The sequence below is a fragment of the Salmo salar genome, chromosome 23 (genome assembly GCF_965601325.2).
Source record: "Salmo salar chromosome 23, fSalSal1, whole genome shotgun sequence".
NCBI lineage: Eukaryota > Metazoa > Chordata > Actinopteri > Salmoniformes > Salmonidae > Salmo > Salmo salar.
Window position 1 is genome coordinate 34,982,205 of NC_138313.1, and position 22,698 is coordinate 35,004,902.

Consider the following 22,698-nt stretch of genomic DNA (forward strand, 5'->3'; position numbering starts at 1 on the left):
CCCCACACCATGACTGACCCACCGCCAAACCGGTCATGCTGGAGGATGTTGCAGGCAGCAGAACATTCTCCACGGCGTCTCCAGACTCTGTCACATGTTCTCAGTGTGAACCTGCTTTCATCTGTGAAGAGCACAGGGCGCCAGTGGCGAATTTGCCAATCTTGGTGTTCTCTGGCAAATGCCAAACGTCCTGCTCGGTGTTGTGCTGTAAGCACAACCCCCATCTGTGGACGTCGGGCCCTCATACCACCCTCATGGAGTCTGTGTCTGACCGTTTGAGCAGACACATGCACATTTGTGGCCTGCTGGAGGTAATTTTGCAGGGCTCTGGCAGTGCTCCTCCTGCTCCTCCTTGCACAAAGGCGGAGGTAGCGGTCCTGCTGCTGGGTTGTTGCCCTCCTACGGCCTCCTCCACGTCTCCTGATGTACTGGCCTGTCTCCTGGGAGCGCCTCCATGCTCTGGACACTACACTGACAGACACAGCAAACCTTCTTGCCAAAGCTGGCATTGATGTGCCATCCTGGATGAGCTGCACTACCTGAGCCACTTGTGTGGGTTGTAGACTCCGTCTCATGCTACCACTAGAGTGAAAGCACCTCCAGCATTAAAAAGTGACCAAATATCAGCCAGGAAGCATAGGAACTGAGAAGTGGTCTGTGGTCACCACCTGCTGAACCACTCCTTTATTGGGGGTGTCTTGCTAATTGCCTATAATTTCCACCTGTTGTCTATTCCATTTGCACAACAGCATGTGAAATTTATTGTCAATCAGTGTTGCTTCCTAAGTGGACAGTTTGATTTCACAGAAGTGTGATTGACTTGGAGTTACATTGTGTTGTTTAAGTGTTCTTTATTTTTTTGAGCAGTATATTTAGGCCTAGAGAGTGTTGCACGGTATACCGAAACGTCTGTACTTTTTTGATACTAGAACGTGAAAAACAGTTCGGTACCAGAATGTTTGTTACTTTCGGTACTTCTGTCAAATGTGTCTCACGGATCAACTCTGTCTATCAGTGCATCCAATGTCCCCTTTATAGTGCAAGGTGCCTGCTCCACTTTGGCACTTACTCATTGCTAGCCTGCACTGGGAGTCTGGGCTGCATCATGTTAGCTCCCCACAGCCTGCACTGGGAGTCTGGGCTGCATTATGTTAGCTCCCCACAGCCTGCACTGGGAGTCTGGGCTGCATCATGTTAGCTCCCCACAGCCTGCACTGGGAGTCTGGGCTGCATCCTGTTAGCTCCCCACAGCCTGCACTGGGAGTCTGGGCTGCATCCTGTTAGCTCCCCACAGCCTGCACTGGGAGTCTAGGCTGCATCATGTTAGCTCCCCACAGCCTGCACTGGGAGTCTAGACTGCATCATGTTAGCTCCCCACTCATGCGGCACAGAAGTTAACACGCTTGAAAAATGCGACATGGCATGTAGAAATGTTGAAACTGTTAATTACTGTTTGCAAAACCATGTCTATACAGTCTAGAACACTTTACGACGCAAGAAGATACCAGTTGCTTCCAGCTTTGTAGGCTAACTTTCCTTGGTAGGTTAGCTTACAGCTGAAGCTAACATCAATTTACTACCCTATACTTTGTTTGTGCAAACCATAATGCAAAATATGCCAATATCATAGTTGATTGCGACCAAAAACTTAATTCCTTCACATAATCTGTCTTTCCATTAGCCAAAGCGAACTGACTGACTGTGTGAATAAGGCAGCACCCCTCATGCCTTGTGAATGATGTCATTCCTAGTTAAAGACAGAGTGCACACTTTCATAAAATAAGCTACTTCGATGCAAATGTTGTTGATTAGTACAATAAAATAAGTCCCAAATGGAAGGGAAACAGATTGTCATCTGCAGCCCCATGAATTCAGCCAAAACAAGCTCAATAGCACAATGCATGCACACACTCCTATTGAATATGCATTCACCTGTATTGTGTATACTGTATTGGCTACATCTTGATTTGCCCAGTTTATCACTATAAATTTACCATTCAAATAAATGATTACCATTATGTTGTTATGTAGTTAGGTAGGTATAGAGCAGTAACTGAGATTATCTGTATGGATGAAGTGTCATTGTGACTTTGGTTAATATTCTTATTTTTTTTGCTGTGGTATCGTTTTGATATCGAGTATTGTGATGGTATTGCGTATCGTGATACTAAACATGGTATCGATATCGAAGTCAAAATTCTAGTATTTTGACTTCACTACTAGGCATTATTTTGGGGGAATCTGGCACAGACTGTGATGTCATGTTATGGAGCAAGGTCTGTCATTTGGTTTGGCTAAAAGCAGAACAGTTTCCCTGCACAGGGTTAACATAAAAACACTGTTGTACGTGGGGGCAACGCTGAGAGATACCGTGCCATGCCTCTGGGTGAAACAAACAAACAAACAGTGTGTAAGGGTTAAGTTTGCAGAACATCACAGATATAATCTGAACAAGATGAACATCATCAAGTTGTGGGACATCTCAGTGAAATACGAATACAGTCCCAGAATTGAATGAACTCGTAAGATGTTGACGCAGACACTAAGTAAAATCTCTCTCAACTTCCTTTACAACTGTGCAGAGGTGAAACCAGAGTGTAGGACTTTGGAATCTGTCCTGTGGTAACAGGATGAGTCAGTGTGGAATAATGAATGTCATCACTACTGTTTCTGAACAAGAGAGGGAGGCTGGGGGGCACTCACAGACACACAGCTATGTTGACACCTCACCAAGATCTGCATTTCAGGAGACAGATCCATGCCCGGGGAGGGCTAGAAGATTCATATCCACACAGACTACAGGGACATTGCAAACGAGAGGGAGTGAAAAAGAAATAGAGGAATAAAAAGAGAGGAGGAGAAAAAAGGAAAGGCAGCAGGGTAAAAAAAAGAAACAGGGTGATAATGAAGGCTGACAAGAAAGTGACCTTGAGAGAGATAGGACGATAGGGTGAACTGAACAACAGGAAGTTGTAAACACATTAATGGGTGTTCCGGTCTGTACACGCTGTCCATGTGCTCTGGCTCCTGGCTGGCTAATTAGTGGGCATAGCTGGGATTCCAGCAGTTTACCACCAGTCCACTGTGGAATGCACTTCTCTTCTGCAGGGCCAGGCCTGCGTCCATGCACCACCAGACAAGACAGTCAGACATACCCCGTGACTCTAAAGTCCACAGAGGAACCCTGGCTGATGTTAGAGGAACCCTGGCTGACCAAGTCCGCAGCTACTGATCTCACCTTCCGGGACCTGATCCTTATGGAACCCTAAAGGCTGAACCAATATCATGGCATGCCCCCCCCCCCCATTTCTCTCTCTCCATATCTCTCTCCATTAGTTCCTCTCTCTCCATCTCCCTCTCCATCCCTCTCTCCATCTCGCTGCCTCTCTCAGGTTGGTGTTTGGTAAAACAATGTTTTTGTACATATTTTTGCTTTACTCATCTTATATGTATATACTGTATTATATTCTACTGTATTTGAGTCTATGCCAATCTGACATTGCTCATCCTAATATTTATATATTCCTTAATTCCATTATTTTACTTTTAGATGTGTGTATTGTTGTGAATTGTTAGATACTACTGCACAGTTGGAGCTAGAAACACAAGCATTTCGCTACAACTGCAATAACATCTGCATGTGACAAATAACATTTGATTTGGATTTGATTTAGTGTGACCTTCATCATCTCCAGCTGTTGGCAATGCACTGACCCTTCATGCATCTGTCGCACAACACAAGCCCTGCTTGCCTGGCCGCAGCCCACTTACTACTTCATAATTAATCAGCCAGTGATCACGCAAAAATAAGCAGGAGTGCAATATCCAACCGCTCCCACCACATTAACAGGAAGCAGCTGGACTTCATATTAGCTGTATAGCGGAGGTGATAATTCCAAATGGTGTGAGGAAATCGGTCCGTTTTCAGGATTAAGTGTGACATTACTCACGTGGGTACAAATGAATTGCACCCTCCGGTGCTGCCTGAGCTGAGCTACGATTAAACTCCAAACGCCACTTTAAAATGGAGCGACTCTCATTCAAAAACAAAAGCTTTAAAAATGATATTACTGGTAGAATGAGTGGCTCTGTAGTTTTTAAATTATGTGTTAACTTTTAAGTCTGCTTCCATGTCCAAATCTCTTTAAGAAAGCCATATATCAATTTGAACTGAAATGATGCGTCAACTGATCTTTATTAGGCTCAAAGTCGGAGTGATACTGTTGTTCTTTTGTAAGTAGGGAAGTTGGGCTACAAACAGCTATTTAGATGTTGTGCACAAAAGACATGAGCAACATATTCTTACAAACCCCAATGCAAAACTCAAGTGCGGAGTTACATGCAGCCATCTTGGCGGCATATCAAACACAAGCAAGACACAGACAATAATCCTAATTAGCAATTGAATGTTATTTTTTAATCATCATCGCAAAAAAGGAGCGCCCCCCCAAACGCCTCCATCCTGCCAACCTCTCTTTTACGCTGCTGCTACTTTCTGTTTTACATCTATGCATAGTCACTTTAACTAATCCAACATGTACATATTACCTCAAATAGCCCGACTAACCGGTGCACCCGCACATTGACTCTGTATCGGTACCACCTGTATATAGCCTCGCTTCTGTTATTTTTTTACTGTTTTTTAAAAATATTTCTTTACTTATCTATTGTTTACCTAATACCTACAGTTGAAGTTGGAAGTTTACATACACTTAGGTTGGAGTCATTAAAACTTGTTTTTCAACCACTCCACAAATTTCTTGTTAACAAACTATAGTTTTGGCAAGTCGGTTAGGACATCTACTTTGTGCATGACACAAGTAATTTTTCCAACAACTGTTTACAGACAGATTATTTCACTTATAACTCACTGTATCACAATTCCAGTGGGTCAGAAGTTTACATACACCAAGTTAACTGTGCCTTTAAACAGCTTGGAAAATTCCAGAAAATGATGTCATGGCTTTAGAAGCTTCTGATAGGCTAATTGACATCATTTGAGTCAATTGGAGGTGTACCTGTGGATGTATTTCAAGGCCTAGCTTCAAACTCAGTGCCTCTTTGCTTGACATCATGGGAAAATCAAAAGAAATCAGCCAAGACCTCAGAAAAAAAGTTATAGACCTAGACAAGTCTGGTTCAACCATGGGAGCAATTTCCAAACGCTGTACAAACAATAGTACGCAAGTATAAACCCCATGGGACCACGCAGCCGTCATACAGCTCAGGAAGGAGATGCGTTCTGTCTCCTAGAGATGAACGTACTTGGTGCGAATCAATCCCAGAACAACAGGAAAGGACCTTGTGAAGATGATGGTGGAAACAGGTACAACAGTATCTATATCCACAGTAAAACGAGTCCTAAATCGACATAACCTGAAAGGCCGCTCAGCAAAGAAGAAGCCACCGCTCCAAAACCGCCATAAAAAAAGCCAGACTACGGTTTGCAACTGCACATGGGGACAAAGATCGTACTTTTTGGAGAAATGTCCTCTTGTCCAATTAAACAAAAATACAATTGTTTGGCCATAATGACCATCGTTATGTTTGGAGGAAAAAGAGGGAGGCTTGCAAGCTGAAGAACACCATCCCAACCGTGAAGCACAGGGGTGGCAGCATCATGTTGTGGGGGTGCTTTGCTGCAGGAGGGACTGGTGCACTTCACAAAATAGATGGCATTATGAGGGAGGACAATTATGTGGATATATTGAAGCAACATCTCAAGACATCAGTCAGGAAGTTAAAGCTTGGTCGCAAATGGGTCTTCCAAATGGACAATGACCCCAGGCAAAATGGCTTAAGGACAACAAAGTCAAGGTATTAGAGTGGCCATCACAAAGCCCTGACCTCAATCCTATAGAAAATGTGTGGGCAGAACTGAAAAAGCGTGTGAGCTAGGAGGCCTACAAACCTGACTCAGTTACACCAGCTCTGTCAGGAGGAATGGGCAAAAATTCACCCAACTTATTGTGGGAGGCTTGTGGAAGGCTACCCGAAAAGTTTGACACAAGTTAACCAATTTAAAGGCAACGCTACCAAATACTAATTGAGTGTATGTAAACTTCTGACAAACTGAGAATGTGATGAAAGATATAAAAGCTGAAATAAATCAATCATTCTCTACTATTATTCTGACATTTCACATTCTTAAAATAAAGTGGTGATCCTAACTGACCTAATACAGGGAATTTTTACGAGTTTTAAATGTCAGGAATTGTGAAAACTGAGTTTAAATGTATTTGGCTAAGGTGTATGTAAACTGCCGACTTCAACTTAAATGTAACTGTGGATGAAAACCTGTAGACCACACTATTTGCCAAGAGTTATCATGAGATACTCTATTTCAGGCGAGCAAAATCTAGAGACTTCCTTAGATTTCGTGCGCCAGCTGTTATTTACAAATATACACAGACTGCCCCTCGTCTTAGCGGAGTGTGCTGTTCTAGCTAGCCGGTGCAGCGTATATCCCGCCAGCTGAATGTTATCCATGTCGTCATTCAGCCATGATTCGGTGAAACATAGATATTACAGTTTTTGATGTCCCGTTGGTAGAATATTCGTGATCGTACCTCCTCTAATTTATTGTCCAATGATTGTAGGTTGGCAAGTAATATTGATGGTAAAGGCAGATTTCCCACTCGCTGTCGGTGGATCTTTACAAGGCACCCTGCCCTGTGTCCTCTATACCTGCGTCTCTTTCTCCTGCCAATGATGGGGATATAGGCAAACGGCTGCCATTTCTTCCGGCACCATCTTCCAATGCAAAGTGTAGTTACTGCGTCCTGCTTGTGCAACTGCAATATCCGTTTCAACAAACAGAGAAGGTAGCCTTCATAATGGTCTTGCATGTTTGTTCAAATCGCTGAAGGGATTTTATTTCAGCTGTTCAGAAATATGAGGCAGAAACATAGGCTACATCACCATGGTTCAGAAGAGGGTGAGTAAAGCGAGAAACATGAAGGGAGGGGGAGTGTGAGCAGCAGCTACGTAAAATAACACATGCGTAAAACGTGATCCGGACCCTTGGCTTTGAGAAAGAGGTTTCCTGAGGGGCAGGGCGGGAGTGAAAACTCTGTATTCACATCCACGGCCAAATAAATTAGACTTTCTCTCCATCTCTCCCCCTCTCTCTTCTCACACCAAAATTACTCTGGAATATAAATAATTTACTAATATTCCAAGGGGCTGAAGGTGCACCTTTCTCATCTTGGCCTGAAAGAGTTTTCAAATCCCTAATTTTCCATCCAGGGTGTATAGATGAATGAACTCATGCCAGTGCTCTTGGTGGGTAGAATGACATGATGACGTTCCCAATCTGTAGGCACAATCTAAAGCCCATCCAGTCTGTCTGTGTGTCAGCCTGTCAGTTCAGCTAGCTAGGGCTAGTGGGAGAGTAAAGAGGGAGAGAGAAGAGAGGAACGCTTGGCCCAGGAGGACTGAATTGTGTCTAACACACTTGCGTAAGGTCCCCAGCTATGCCATCTCGGGGACAGTTTACACCAGCTATGTTCCTAATACAGCCTTTTTGATGAGCAATGAGGATCATGTTTTCCTCTAGGCAGACAATCTTAATAGTCTTCCCCTTCCTTTCCCTCAGTTCACACGCCACTACTGATGGGGCAAAAAATTGTCAGATATCGCAATTTTATTTTGGACGATATTATAGCAATACTTTGACTCCAAGTATCGATTTTGTTTTTACTAGGTAGCGATAGTTGACTGTACCTGTCCCAAAACTTCAGTTTTTTCCATCCTATAACTTGTTCTTCAAATTCTTTGTAGCCCTTTCCTGCAGTGAAATAACCTACTGGCCTCATGGGTGGAATGTTATAAATATATATATTTTTAAATGCTCAAAAATCCTGTGTTTCTATGTCAAACGGGTTTTGTTATATTTCAGTCTTCTGTGATGTACAGTGCATTTGGAAAGTATTCAGACCCCTTGACTTTTTTCACATTTTGTTACGTTACAGCCTTATTCTAAAATTGATATTTTTTTTTCATCAATCTACACACAATACCCAATAATGACAAAGCAAAAACACATTTTGACATTTTTTGCAAATGTAGAAAAAAAAGAATTTACAAGTATTTAGACCTCTTTAGTCAGTACTCTGTTGAAGCACCTTTGGCAGCGATTACAGTCTCGAGTCTTCTTGGGTATGACGCTACAAGCTTGGCACACTTGTCACGGCTGTTTGAAGGAGCGGACCAAAATGCAGCGTGTTCGTAGTTCCACATATTTATTAAACGTGAAACGGAAATGCAATACACTTAAATACTTGAATATACAACAACAAACCATGACGCAGAGAGGAAAACACACTACTCAAAAGAAAATAACGCACAAACAGGAAGAGAAAAACCCCTACTTAAATATGATCTCTAATCAGAGGCAATGAGGATCAGCTGCCTCCAATTAGAGATCAACCCCAAACAATCCCAACAGAAATAGAAAAACTAGAACTTAAACATAGAAATAGAAAACATAGAAGAACCATAGAAGAATCACGCCCTGCCCTACTCTACTATAGAAAATGACATCTTACTAGGGTCAGGACGTGACAACACTTTTGGGGAGTTTCTCCCATTATTCTCTGCAGATCTCAAGCTCTGTCAGGTTGGATGGGGAGCGTCGCTGCACAGCTATTTTCAGGTCTCTCCAGAAATGTTAGATCGGGTTCAAGTCCGGGCTTTGGGTGGGCCACTCAAGGACATTCGGAGACCTGTCCTAAAGCCACTCATGAGTTGTCTTGGCTGTGTGCTTAGGGTCGTTGTACTGTTGGAAGGTGAACCTTCGCCTCAGTCTGAGGTCCTGAACGCTCTGGAGCAGGTTTTCATCAAGGATCTCTCTGTACTTTGCTCGGTTCATCTTTCCCTCGATCCTGACTAGTCTCCCAGTCCCTGAAAAACATCCCCACAGCATGATGCTGCCACCACCATGCTCCACTGTAGGGTTGGTGCAAGGTTTCATCCAGACGTGGTGTTTGCCATTCAGGTCCAACAGTTCAATCTTGGTTTCATCAGACCAAATAATCTTGTTTCTCATGGTCTGAGAGTCCTTTAGGTGCCTTTTGGCAAACTCCAAGTGGGCTGTCATGTGTCTTTTACTGAGGAGTGGCTTCTGTCTGACCACTCCACCATAAAGGCTTGTTGGTGGAGTGCTGCAGAGATGGTTGTCCTTCTGGAATGTTCTCCCATCTCCACAGAGGAACTCTGAAGCTCTGTCAGAGTAGCATCACATTCTTGGTCACCTCTCTGACGAAGTCCCTTCTCCCCAGATTGCTCAGTTTGGCCGGGCGGCCAGCTCTAGGAAGAGTCTTGGTGGTTCCAAACTTCTTCCATTTAAGAATGATGGAGGCCACTGTGTTCTTGCATACCTTCAATGCTGCAGACATTTTTTGTACCCTTCTCCAGATCTGTGCCTCGACACAATCCTGTCTTGGAGCTCTACGGACAATTCCTTTGACCCTATGGCTTGGTTTTTACTCTGACATGCACTGTCAACTGTGGGACCTTATATAGATGGGTATGTGCTTTTCCAAATCATCATTTGAATTTACCACAGGTGGACTCCAATCAAGTTGTAGAAACATCTCAAGGATGATCAATGTAAACAGGATGCACCTGAGCTCAATTTCAAGTCTCATAGCAAAGGGTCAGAATACTTATGTAAATAAGGTATTTCAGTTTTTCTTTTAAACATTTCTAAAAACATTATTTTCTTGTCATTATGGGGTATTATGTGTAGATTGATCAAAATTATCAATTTTAGAATAAGGCTGTAATGTAACAAAATGTGGAAAAAGTCAAGGGGTCTGAATACTTTCCAAATGCACTGAATATAAAGTATAATATTGGGATGCAAACTCAACATTTTATAAAACTTCAACTCTATATCTAACATGGGACATGTATCTTCTTTTTTATGCCCATAACTATGTGTGTGAGGTGTTTACTTTTCTTGTTTCAAAGTAGATTTCTTTAAGACTAATAATTAGCCCACTGATATAGCCCACTGCAGTAAAAATGAATGTTTTGGCTGTTTAATACAGGCAATGGCTATATTAAGGAACTGTCGGTCTCTCTATATCCCTCTCCATTTTGTTCTACTGGATTCAATACACAACCTTCTGTGTTGTGCTTCGTTTCACAGTGCGTATCTTTCTGCCAAGAAGTGGAGGGCCTTTCAGCGAATGAAATAGACAGGGGATAGGTGGTGGTGACTATGTAATGTAATCCAACACCAGGGTCACTCGTTACTACAGCTCATAAACCCACTTGCTGGGCTGAAGAGACTGGAATTCAGAAGCGAATATACATTGATAAAACAATTAAAATACACAGACCGTCCCCAAATGTACCGTTACTGGAATACATGATGACTTGTGTTTAATAAAAAGCAGTGTATAAATGTCTAGTAGATGGCTATTGCCTTACCTATAAGTTATAACAGCCAATCTGTTTATCCTACAGCTATTGTAAGCAGTAATCATGAGCCTATAAACCAGAGTTACACTGTTAGCACTGAGGCAGTGTGCAATAGTTGGAAGACCACTTTATGCAGCTCACCCTGCACTATCTCCAATGAAAATAACATGAGTAAGTTTACTTCTGATAAGCTTCCCAGTAAAGCAACCCAGAAATGTGCTAAAAATAGCTTGCTTGTAACAGATGACATTCATATTCTGACTATCTCTGAAACTCACTTAGATAAAACCTTTTACGATACAGTGGTAGCAATACATGGTTATAACATCTACCGAAAAGACAGAAATGCCAATGGAGGCGGTGTTGCCGTCTATATTCAGAACCACATTCCTGTAAAGCTTAATGTTAAATACTGTTGAAGTAATATGGCTACAGGTTCATCTGCCTCATTTAAAGCCTATTCTTGTGGGAAGCTGCTATAGACCACCAAGTGCTACCAGTCAGTATCCGGATAACATGTGTGAAATGCTTGATAATGTATGTGATCAACAGAGAAGTTTATTTTCTGGGTGATTTTAAATATTGACTGGCTATCATCAAGCTGCCCACTCAAGAAAAAACTTCAAACTGTAACCAGTGCCCGCAACCTGGTTCAGGTTATCAGTCAACCTACCAGGGTAGTTACAAACAGCACAGGAATGGAATCATCAACATGTATTGATCACATCTTTACTAATGCTGCAGATATTTGCTTGAAAGCAGTATCCAGATCCATCGGATGTAGCGATCACAAATGAATAGCCATATATAGGAAAACCAAAGTTCCAAAGGCTGGGCCTAATATAGTGTATAAGAGGTCATACAAGAAGTTTTGTAGTGATTCATGTCTGTAATGATGAGCAACCAGACGCTGCACTTGACGCATTTATGAAACTACTTATTCCAGTTACTATTAAGCACGCACCCATTAAATAAGAAAATGGCTGTAAAAACTGTTAAATCCCCTTGAATTGATGAGGAATTGAAAACTTGAATGGTTGAGAGGGATGAAAGTGGAGGATATTGACTTCATCACTACTTTTATTTATGAGAGGAATTGACATGTTGAATGCCCCGAGCTGTCTGTCTAAACTACTGGCACACTGCTCGGACACCCATGCATACCCCACAAGGTCTCTTCACAGTCCCCAAGTCCAGAACAGACTATGGGAGGCACACAGTACTAAATAGAGCCATGACAACATGGAACTCTATTCCACATCAAGTAACTTATGCAAGCAGTAAAACTAGATTAAAAAACTGATTAAAAAAAACATCTTATGGAACAGCGGGGACTGTGAAGCAACACAAACATTGGCACAGACACATGCATACATACGCACTATACATACACATGGATTTAGTACTGTAGATATGTGGTAGTGGTGGAGTAGGGGCCTGAGGGCACACAGTGCATTGTGAAAGTATTGTAATGTTTTAAAATTGTATAAACTTCCTTAATTTTGCAGACCCCAAGAAGAGTAGCTGCTGCTTTGGCAGCAGCTAATGGGGATCCATAATAAATACAAATCTAATCACTTGTTAGGCTATATTGCGAGTAGCCTAGTGTCTAAATGTTCCACCGAATCCCCCCTTCACTATTTAGCCTACTATAGTAGGTATGAAATGTATTTCATACAATATACAGCCAAAATATTAGGCCTAACTGGCAGCAGCAGGCTACATGATCTGTGTCATTGTGTGTGAGCATGTCTTTCTCTGTTTTTTTCCTACCTCGGCTGGCTACTTCACAGCAGTCTGTCATTTCTCACAGACACAGCTCTCGGACCAGCAGAACCAGAACTTTTAGCAAATAAATCAGTTAATTTCACACATTTAGCAGCGTCTGTCTCAAGAGCCCTTTTTTTGTTCTGACTGAGTGACTGACAGAGATTCAGAGTGGGTCTCACTCTTTTTTTCCATTTCACCTTTATTTAACCAGGTAGGCCAGTTGAGAACAAGTTTGACAAAAACAACAACACAGAGTTACACATGGGATAAACAAACGTACAGTCAATAATACAATAGAAAAATGTATATACAGTGTGTGCAAATGTAGTAAGATTAGGGAGGTAAGGCAATAAACAGGCCATAGTGGCGAAATATGGTGTCGTCTGCGTAGAGGTGGATCAGAGAATCACCAGCAGCAAGAGCAACATCATTGATGTATACAGAGAAGAGAGTCGGCCTGAGAATTGAACACTGTGGCACCCCCATAGAGACTGCCAGAGGTCCGGACAACAGGCCCTCCGATTTGACACACTGAACTCTATCTGAGAAGTAGTTGGTAAACCAGTCAAGGCAATCATTTGAGAAACCAAGGCTGTTGAGTCTGCCAATAAGAATGCGGTGATTGACAGAGTCAAAAGCCTTGGCCAGGTCGATGAAGACGGCTGCACAGTACTGTCTTTTATCGATGGCGGTTATGATATCGTTTAGGACCTTGAGCGTTGCTGAGGTGCACCCATGACCAGCTCGGAAACCGGCTCGGAAACTCTTTGATGATGCGCGTTTCATTTTGAATGTGAATTTGCACCACCTCAGCTCAGCCAATCAGAAAACCGGGCCGGCCCAGCTTGGTCAGCCAAATGCCCCATATACTACAGATTATTATGCCAGCAGAGGAACTGTGCAAAAGTCATTAAAAAAAACAGGACCACTCTGCCAGCTGTCATTTTCTATCAAATAAATATAATTACTTATTTTTAAGAATTTCGACCAGCCCACTCCAATAAAAAATGGTCCAGCCCTTCTGGCATTTGCCAGAATTGTCAGATGACCAATCCACCCATGACCTCTAGTATTGTGCGGTCCCTGACAATTCCCAGTCCTACACCACACCCCAGCTTATATCATAGCAACTATCTCCCTCTCGGCTCTATCCCTATGAAATATTACTACCGCTCACTCCCGCGCATAACAATGTATAACCTCTCAACCGAGCAATTAAGTTATCTCCCTCCCTCATTCCCTCCCAAATAATGTATATATTTCCAGAACATGTGTGCAGTAGAGAATTACGTCACATTATCTCTCTCTCTCTGACTCATATGAAATCCTCTGTGAGAAGAGTCAGACTCAGAATAGTTGAAGGTAAAGACCTAAAGATGATACTAGTCAAAGTTGGCGAGAGTGGGTAGTGTTCCGAGAATCAGCATGCGATGACAAGTGGTGTGGAGTGAGCCATGGGTAGGTTGAGAGCACTGTGGAGAGCGTCGGCATAGGATGAAAGCAGTGTGGGTTGAGACAGAGTGTCAAGGTTGTTTGAGGGGTAAAGCGAACCCTGCAGAGTGTGGATGAAGCCATTATGGTGAAGGCCGAGGGCTTAAGTGGACCCCTACAGTATTGGGAGTCAATAGTAGTGAGGATGTAAAGCCTTGGATGGTGTTGGCTGTGTGGGGGTGGGTGGTAGGAACTAGAGAGGGTCTCTGAGTAGCATGGTGGGGTGGGGAGGAAGTTACACTACAGACAAAGAGAGGCATGCCCCTACCCCTGCCCCCTGCAAGCGAACACAGTCACAGCCCAGCTGAGCTGCCAGCTGTTGGGGAGGAAGTGTGAGAATGAATGTGATCTCACCTTGTGGGCCTGTCATTACTACTATGGCTTTGGTATCAGCTGTAACAGAGCTCAAGAGTAAGGGGTGGTGGAGGGGATGGGGATAGAAAGGCAGGGGCTATGTGGTGTATAGTCATGTACTGTATAGCTGTGTTACAACCACTAACCCAAATGATCTGCTCTAAATATAGTAAATAACATGAAAACAGTGAACTGTCTTTCTTTGTGCACGCAGTCTGCTTTTTCGTGTTTTTGGATTATCCCTGATTTTGCAAGAGACATTTTTATTTACTGAGCTTCTAAAGTGATTCACCGTGAAGCATAGGCAGCGACATGACAGAGCCAGAAGGGGAGAGGTTAGGAGGCCAGGGTTTGGGACGGTGCCCAGTAAGGCCAAGGGCATTAGGACAAGGGGTGGCAGCAGCAAATGCTAAGGGATGAGATCACAGATGCACCTCAGCATGATGCCGCCTCATCACAGGATAATCCGCCCAACATAAAAGACGATCTCCAATCTGAAGGAAATTGCTATTCTCCTGAGCCTGAATTAATGCCAAATTGACACCCCATACCCATCCCCTATTTCTCACCCCCACCACAATATAAAAGGTGTAGGCCTAGTTCTGACAGACAAATAAGAACAAGCTAGGCTAACATCAACCACCTAGCCATATATTGAACACAAGTAATAGCAATGTATTTGATGTTTAAAATGCTGCGCCCATTTTGAAAAGGATATATGGAACATTTGGGGTCCTCGTCATGAGATGCTCTCGCAGTACAGCGGACTGGGTTTGGGCTGCATTGGGGTAGGGTAGGGTGGTGGTGACGGGCTTTACATGGCTAACCAGGATTAAGGCTGTACTTTATAGAAATGAAAAGGACCAAGAGGTTATGCCTACTAATCCTGTAGAATGCATACAAAGAGACAAAGGATGGATAGATTTAACTACATTTGACCTTAAAAACACAGCCGGAAGTCTTTGAAATGAAGTATAGCATATCAGCTGGACTAGAGACTAAACTATCGGGATAGAGAGATACCGTATGAATTAAGCCTACGCTGAACAGTTGTGTCCTCAGATGCGAGTACATATAAGGGAAGCTATGAGTAATTAAACAAGTCACATAGGAAAGTTTCTACATTTTGCAATGTTGGATTTCACAAGATGTCACGTCCTGGCCAGTATAAGAGTTAATTGTTATTGTAGTTTGGTCAGGACGTGGCAGAGGGTATTTGTTTTATGTGGTTCGGGGTGGTGTGTTTGTTGAAGGGCGTTTGATTTATTATTTCCGGGTTTTGGTTTATGTTTAGTCGAGTGAGTGTATTTCTATGTTAGGTTAATGGGGGGGTTGGGACACTCAATTGGAGGCAGGTGCTTCCTCGTCCTATATATGGGTAAATGTTTGGTGTAGGTTTTGTGGGAGATTGTTTCTTGTCTAGCGTGTGTGAGCCTGAGAAGACTGTTTCGTTGATCGTGAGTTAGTTTTGTTATTTTGGTGTTCATTTTGGAGTTTAATAAATGTTCTTGTCTAGCGTGTGTGAGCCTGAGAAGACTGTTTCGTTGATCGTGAGTTCGTTTTGTTATTTTGGTGTTCATTTTGGAGTTTAATAAATGTTCTTGTCTAGCGTGTGTGAGCCTGAGAAGACTGTTTCGTTGATCGTGAGTTCGTTTTGTTATTTTGGTGTTCATTTTGGAGTTTAATAAATGTTCAAGATGAGCAACCACATACCTGCTGCATTTTGGTCCTCCTTTCCCAACGACAACTGTGACACAAGACCAAAATAAGTGCAGTGGAATGGACATCACAAAAATTCTATGTCCAAAGCTAACACCAACCATGACTACAGTGGTACAATATTACAAGATGTATTATGCTGTTTAGGCATATTGTAATGTCTGCTATTCCCTGAGTTTTTTATATCTTGCGTTAGATACATAGTATGAGCTTCGATTTGACTGACGAGAATTCCAAAACACTCAGCCCAGTTATGAGAAATGTGGCATCTTCAAAATGAAAAGAGCATATGTAATGAACAAGTGTGGTATGTTTGTCTTTTTCACACTTGTGGGGAGCAGGAAAAAACATTTATCACTGACCGGTCGCTCTCCTCCCCTCCACACAGATAATGTGTCTATTTATTCAGGGGAGGATGAGATAATCCCTGAATGAGGCATTGTGGGTCACAGACAGAGAGAGAGAGAGAAAGACCTGGTTTTAAGTTGCCTCACTGTGTGTGTTCCTTTGAGCAGATGGCCCTTATTGGAAACCCAGCCTTGCTCTGTCAGGAGTTCGGGACCGAGTGACCCCCCCCCCCCCCAAAAAAAACCACCCCACCCGGCCATCCTTCCTGCTTCCCCTCGAGCGGAGTCCCCCGGACTAATCAATATCCACCATGACAACGTTTGTTAATGTCATTTAATGGGGATAATCACTAGGAGATGGAGCATCCCATGTACAGTAGGTCTGTATGTGAGGGGTGGGTGGCTTGGCGAAATGGATGACGGACTCCGAAATCAAAGGACGATTTAAACAGACAACAAGGCAGACAGCAAGGCTATACAGTGAGAGAGCAGAGCAGAGGGCCGGGGCCAGAGAGACACAGACTCACAGCACTACTCAGGAGATTCAAGGACGACATGAATGGGACGACTGTCTACATGTTCTCCACAGGAAAGTTAAAAACAAACAGTACCAATCAAAATACATAATCACATGCAGACTCGGAGGCAGGGGAGTGTTTCACATGGTCAGGCTCAGTGAGATTGCCTGTATGAGACTGTGGAGAGATGTTTCTTGTGGAGTGGTGATGACTGATCAGCTACTCTACAGTTTACAGGCTACCAGGACCATTATTCTGTCTTCACATGTTACTGTGAGAAAGAGACAAGCAGAGAACAGCCTAGTCAAATTAGACATGTCTCCACAACCAAAGTAGTTAAACAAAGCAAGGTTATTACAAATGAAATACTAATGAAGCCTGTGAAGGTAAATGCATTCATGAAGTGGTCATCATAAGGATCTAGGCAAATGCCTGTTTAGTGAACTGTATAACTTCATAGTGCATGGATCACTTTGTGCAAATTAATGAGATACAGTGCATTTGGAAAGTATTCAGACCCCTTCCCTTTTTCCAGATTTAGTTACGTTACAAACTCGTTCTAAAATGGATGATCTTTTTGGGGGTCATCTTTCTACACACAATACCCCATAACGACGGAGCGAAAACAGGTTTTTAGAATTTTTTGCTAATGTATTAAAAATGAAAAACAGAAATACCTTAATTAAATAAGAATTCAGACCCTTTGCTATGAGACTCGAAATTGAGCTCAGGTGCATCCTGTTTCCATTGGTCATCCTTGAGATGTTTCTACAACTTGATTGGAGGCCACCTGTGGTAAATTCAATTGATTGGACATGATTTAGAAAAGGCATATAGCTGTCTATATAAGGTCCCACAGTTGACAGTGCATGTCAGAGCAAAAACCAAGCCATGAGGTCGAAGGAATTGTCCGTAGAGATCCAAGACAGGATTGTGTCGAGGCACAGATCTGGGGAAGGGTACCAAGAAATGTCTGCAGCATTGAAGGTCCCCAAGAACACAGTGGCCTCCATCATTCCTAAATGGAAGAAGTTCGGAACCACCAAGACTCTTCCTAGAGCTGGCCGCCCGGCCAAACTGAGCAATCGGGGGAGAAGGCACTTGGTCAGAGAGGTGACCAAGAACGCAATGGTCACTCAGACAGAGCTCCTGTGCTCCTCTGTGGAGATGGGAGAACATTCCAGAAGGACAACCATCTCTGTAACACTCCACCAATCAGGCCTTTATGGTAGAGTGGCCAGATGAAAGCCACTCCTCAGTAAAAGGCACATGACAGCCAGCTTAGAGTTTGCCTGAAGGCACCTAAGATTGAACTCTCTGGCCTGAATGCCAAGTCGCACGTCTGGAGTAAACCTGGCACCATCCCTATGGTGAAACATGGTGGTGGCAGCAAATTGCTGTGGGATGTTTTTCAGCAGCAGGGACTGGGAGACTAGTCAGGATCGAGGGAAAGATGAATGGAGCAAAGTACAGAGAGATCCTTGATGAAAACCTGCTGTAGAGCACTCAGGACCTCAGACTGGGATGACGGTTCACCTTCCAACAGGACAACGACTCTAAGCACACAGCCAAGACAATGCAGGAGTGGCTTCGGGACAGGTCTCTGAATGTCCTTGAGTGGCCTAGCCAGACCCCGGACTTGAACCTGATCGAACATCTCTGGAGAGACCTGAAAATAGCTGTGCAGCAACACTCCCCATCCAACCTGACAGAGCTTGAGAGGATCTGCAGCGAGGAATGGGAGAAACACCCCAAATAGAGGTGTGCCAAGCTTGTAGCGTCATACCCAAGAATACGTTGAGGCTGTAATCGTTGCCAAAAGTGTTTCAACAAAGTACTGAGTAAAGGGTCTGAATACTTACAGTACCAGTCAAAAGTCTGGACACACCTACTCATTCAAGGGTTTTCTTAATATTTACAAATGTTCTACATTGTAGAATTCATCAACACTATGAAATAACACATATGGAATCATGTAGTAACCAAATAAGGTGTTTAACAGTCAGTCAACGGTCACCTGGAATGCATTTCAATTAACAGGTGTGCCTTGTTAAAAGTTCATTTGTGGTATTTCTTTCCTTCTAAATGCGTTTGAGTCAATCAGTTGTGTTGTGACGTTGTGACAAGGTTGGGGTGGCATACAGAAGATAGCCATATTTGGTAAAAGACCAAGTCCATATTATGGCTAGAACAGCTCAAATAAGCAAAGAGAAACGACAGTCCATCATTATTAAGACATGAAGGTCAGTCAATACGGAAAATGTCAAGAGCTTTGAAGGTTTCTTCAAGTGCAGTCGCAATAACAATCAAGTACTATGATGAAACTGGCTCTCATGAGGACCGCCACAGGTAAGGAAGACCCAGAGTTACCTCTGCTACAGAGGATAAGTTCATTAGAGTTACCAGCCTAAGAAATTGTAGCCCAAATTAATGCTTCACAGAATTCAAGTAAAAGACACATCTCAACATCAACTGTTCAGAGGAGACTGCGTGAAATCATGCCTTCATGGTCGAATTGCTGCAAAGAAACCACTACCAAAGGACACTAATAATAAGAAGAGACTTGCTTGGGCCAAGAAACACGAGCAATGGACATATACCGGTGGAAATCTGAGATTTTAGATTTTTGGTTCCAACCGCTGTATCTTTGTGAGACGCAGAGTAGGTGAACGGATGATCTCCGTATGTGTAGTTCCCATCGTGAAGCATGGAGAAGGTGGTGTGATTGTGTGGGGGTGCTTTGCTGATGACACTGTTGGTCATTTATTTAGAATTCAAGGCACACTTAAGCAGCATGGCAACTACAGCATTCTGCAGTGACACGCCATCCCATCTGGTTTGCGCTTAGTGGGACTATCTTTTGTTTTTCAACAGGACAATGACCCAACACACCTCCAGGCTGTGTAAGGCTATTTGACCAAGAAGGAGAGTGATGGAGTGCTGCATCAGATGACCTGGCCTCCACAATCACCCGACATCAACACAATTGAGATGGTTTGGGATGAGTTGGACCGCAGAGTGAAGGAAAAGCAGCCAACAAGTGCTCATCATATGTGGGAACTCCTTCAAGACTGTTGGAAAAGCATTCCAGGTGAAGCTGGTTGAGAGAATGCCAAGCGTGTGCAAAGCTATCATCAAGGCAAAGGGTGGCTACTTTGAAGAATCTCAAATATAAATATATTTTGATTTGTTGAAAACTTTTTGGGTTACTACATGATTCCATATGTGTTGTTTCATAGTTTTGGTGTCTTCACTATTATTCTGCAATGTATAAAATAGTACAAATAAATAAAAACCCTTGACTGAGTAGGTGTGTCCAATCTTTTGACTGGTATTGTATGTAAAATGTGATATCAGTTTCTTAAGTTTTATACATTTGCAAACATTTCTAAAAACCTGTTTTTGTTTAGTCATTAAGGGTTATTGCGAGTAAATTGATGAGGGGAAAAAATATGCAATCCATTTTAGACTAAGGCTGTAACGTAACAAAATGTGGAAAAAGTCAAGGGGTATGAATATTTTCTGAATTCACTGTACACTGTAGGCTAGCTCTCGAACACCCTTCTCCGTTAGCTTCGGCCGCCGGTTGGCTGTGTGTGAACTACAAAGCTGTGTTTAATAGTTTAGAAACGTCAAAACGTTTTTTGAAACATGCTGATATGCCCCATATCTTTCACATCAGTGAGAAATAATATTTCAAATAAAAAAGACACACTTACTGTAGCAGATTTGCACAGATCCATATGATCTGTGTGCCTCCAGTTGACGAACTACACTTCCTCCCCAGTTACACTTACACACGGGTTTTCAGAGCGTGCTGATTAATTAGCACAGGTGGCCACCTCTGTCTTCCGTAAACAAGTGCTGTAACATGGATATATGGCCGTGTGGGAACACCCTAAACCCATTAAGGTGTGTAGTAATTTAACCTTTTTTTAAAAAGTATTTCTCGCTGATATGAATGATACCTTCCTTAAATGTTGACCAAACTGGCTCCGCACATGGGTCCTCGTGCGCCATCGATTTTGTCTATCCCCACCAGATGCGTTCATGACACACAGGTTAAAATACCAAAACCAACTGTGAACCAACTATATTAATTTGGGGACAGGTCGAAACATACATGAAACATTTATGAAAATTTAGCTAGATTACTGTTGTTAGCTAATTTGTCCTAGGAGATAAACACTGGGTTATTATTTTACCTGAAATGCATATGGTCCCTTTTTTGCTGGATCATTGTAGAATTTTGACCCATTTTGAGTCACACAAAATTGAGTGTTCTTTACTCAGACAATTAATCCACAGATAAAAGGGGAAACCTTGTTAGTTTTTAGTTAGTTCTCATTCATTCTTCTTCTGTGGAATTTATAAGGCAGTTGGCAACCCACTTTAAGGTGCATTACCGCCACCAGCTGGACTGGAGTGTGGACTTCCTCAGTCTTTCAATCAGCCAACTGGGTTAGTGCTGTATGCTACTGAAAACCAATGAGTAAATGGGAGAGGTGGGACTTTCAGCATGTCAAGCTTCTAATAGAACAATGTTGTTTTTTAGCGCCTGGCTACGCAGACGCACCTTGACGAGCGGAGCAGTTTGGATGAAATCATTGAATAACATGTACAATTATTTTGCAACGTTCTCGCACGCAACACTTGCGGTTTTCGGCTGCATGTTACGTTTTCAAAACCGAACCTACCACAAGCGATGCGTTTTAAGATTCATTACGAGAGTCTGGGCTCTTAACCAAACTCCCAAAGCCGATACTATTGTCAATAGGCGCTAAATGTAGTTAGCTATTAATGGGTTAAATGTATGCTAGACTGTATCTACTCATACAAGTGCATTTGCTATGGGTGGTTTAGTAACTAGTACTGAGTGACTACAGAAATCCATTTCGTGTTTAAACTGCTCAAACAAAACTCAGGTTCACCATTCATAAATCATTATTTCCATACAGTTGCATCACTTCATAATGCTGGAGGAAAAACGTTTAGTCTGACAAAGACATTACTTCCAATCAATATGTAACCTAAATTAATGTGAATTCAAGGGATACGTTTTCTTAGGTTTCAAGACAAATGTGCAAAACATGCGTGTCTCATCGTGTCATGTCTGTTGTACAGCGGCGTAATTATCGGAAGTAATAAATCTACTACTATAATCGCAGTTGTAAATTCAGCAGATGTTTACGCAGGCAAATGAGTATACAGCCAGCTATATTCTAACTGACCCGAAGATGTATTTGAATTCGCTTCTAAATGTATAGAATAGATAGAATATAAAAGACAGACTGGGTCCGTTGCTGTAACGGGAGAACACCCGTCAAACTCACCTTGGAAGAACAGTATAGTTGCACAAACAGAAGCCGTCGGGTTTCAAAGTCCCCCTGAAAATGTTAAATAACCCCCAAGCAAAATGCATATAAAGTTCACATTTTACTCTTCCTGAATTCGCGCGGAGAGGGTTACAGAAAGGCACTGTTCCTTAGAAAATACAGTGGGGCACTGGTTGACAATTTCTACCGAAAGACGACACTCAACAAGAGTCCAGAAAATAACAGGGACTTTCTCCACGCCCAGGTACAGTATCACATGATGATTCCAGGTGTTTCTTCTCGAACTCTGGCTAAATTGGCAACACACCTGTGAGATCCGCTCACATCCGCCGTGAGTGACATTGCATTTGAGAACCATAACATTATAGTTGGGAATGCGTTGAGAGGAAGAACGCAACATCGACCGGGACGAGAGAGGAATTATTCTCCTCCCCCTTCCGAAACGCAAAAGACTGTATAGTTCACAGACTGCCAGGCAATGGTTACAAAATATCAAGAAAAGCGAAGGAGCAAGTAGTATAATATGGTCTTCGGTCGCCACCGGCTTTGAATCATTGTAATGAAGGGAAGGAATTTAAATAGCTCATTCATGCGAGTTCACATTCAGTTAAAAAAAAAAATTGTAACATATACCGGATAGGTGCAGTGAAATGTGTTGTTTTACAGGGTCAACCACAGTAGTACGGCACCCCTGGAGCAAATGATAGTTAAGTGCCTTTCTCAAGGGCACAT

The 22,698-nt window shown here is 42.7% G+C and overlaps 1 protein-coding gene across 1 annotated transcript in view; it reads right to left on the bottom strand.

Moving 5' to 3' along the window:
- The window catches only part of LOC106584474 (plexin-B2), a 206,614-nt gene extending 184,209 nt beyond the window's left edge, over window positions 1-22,405 (bottom strand). The window contains exon 1 of the mRNA XM_014169842.3: window positions 21,964-22,405. The gene's annotated coding sequence lies outside the window, so the exon portion shown is untranslated. The remainder of the gene's footprint in view (window positions 1-21,963) is intronic.
- Between the last annotated feature and the right edge of the window lie 293 nt (window positions 22,406-22,698).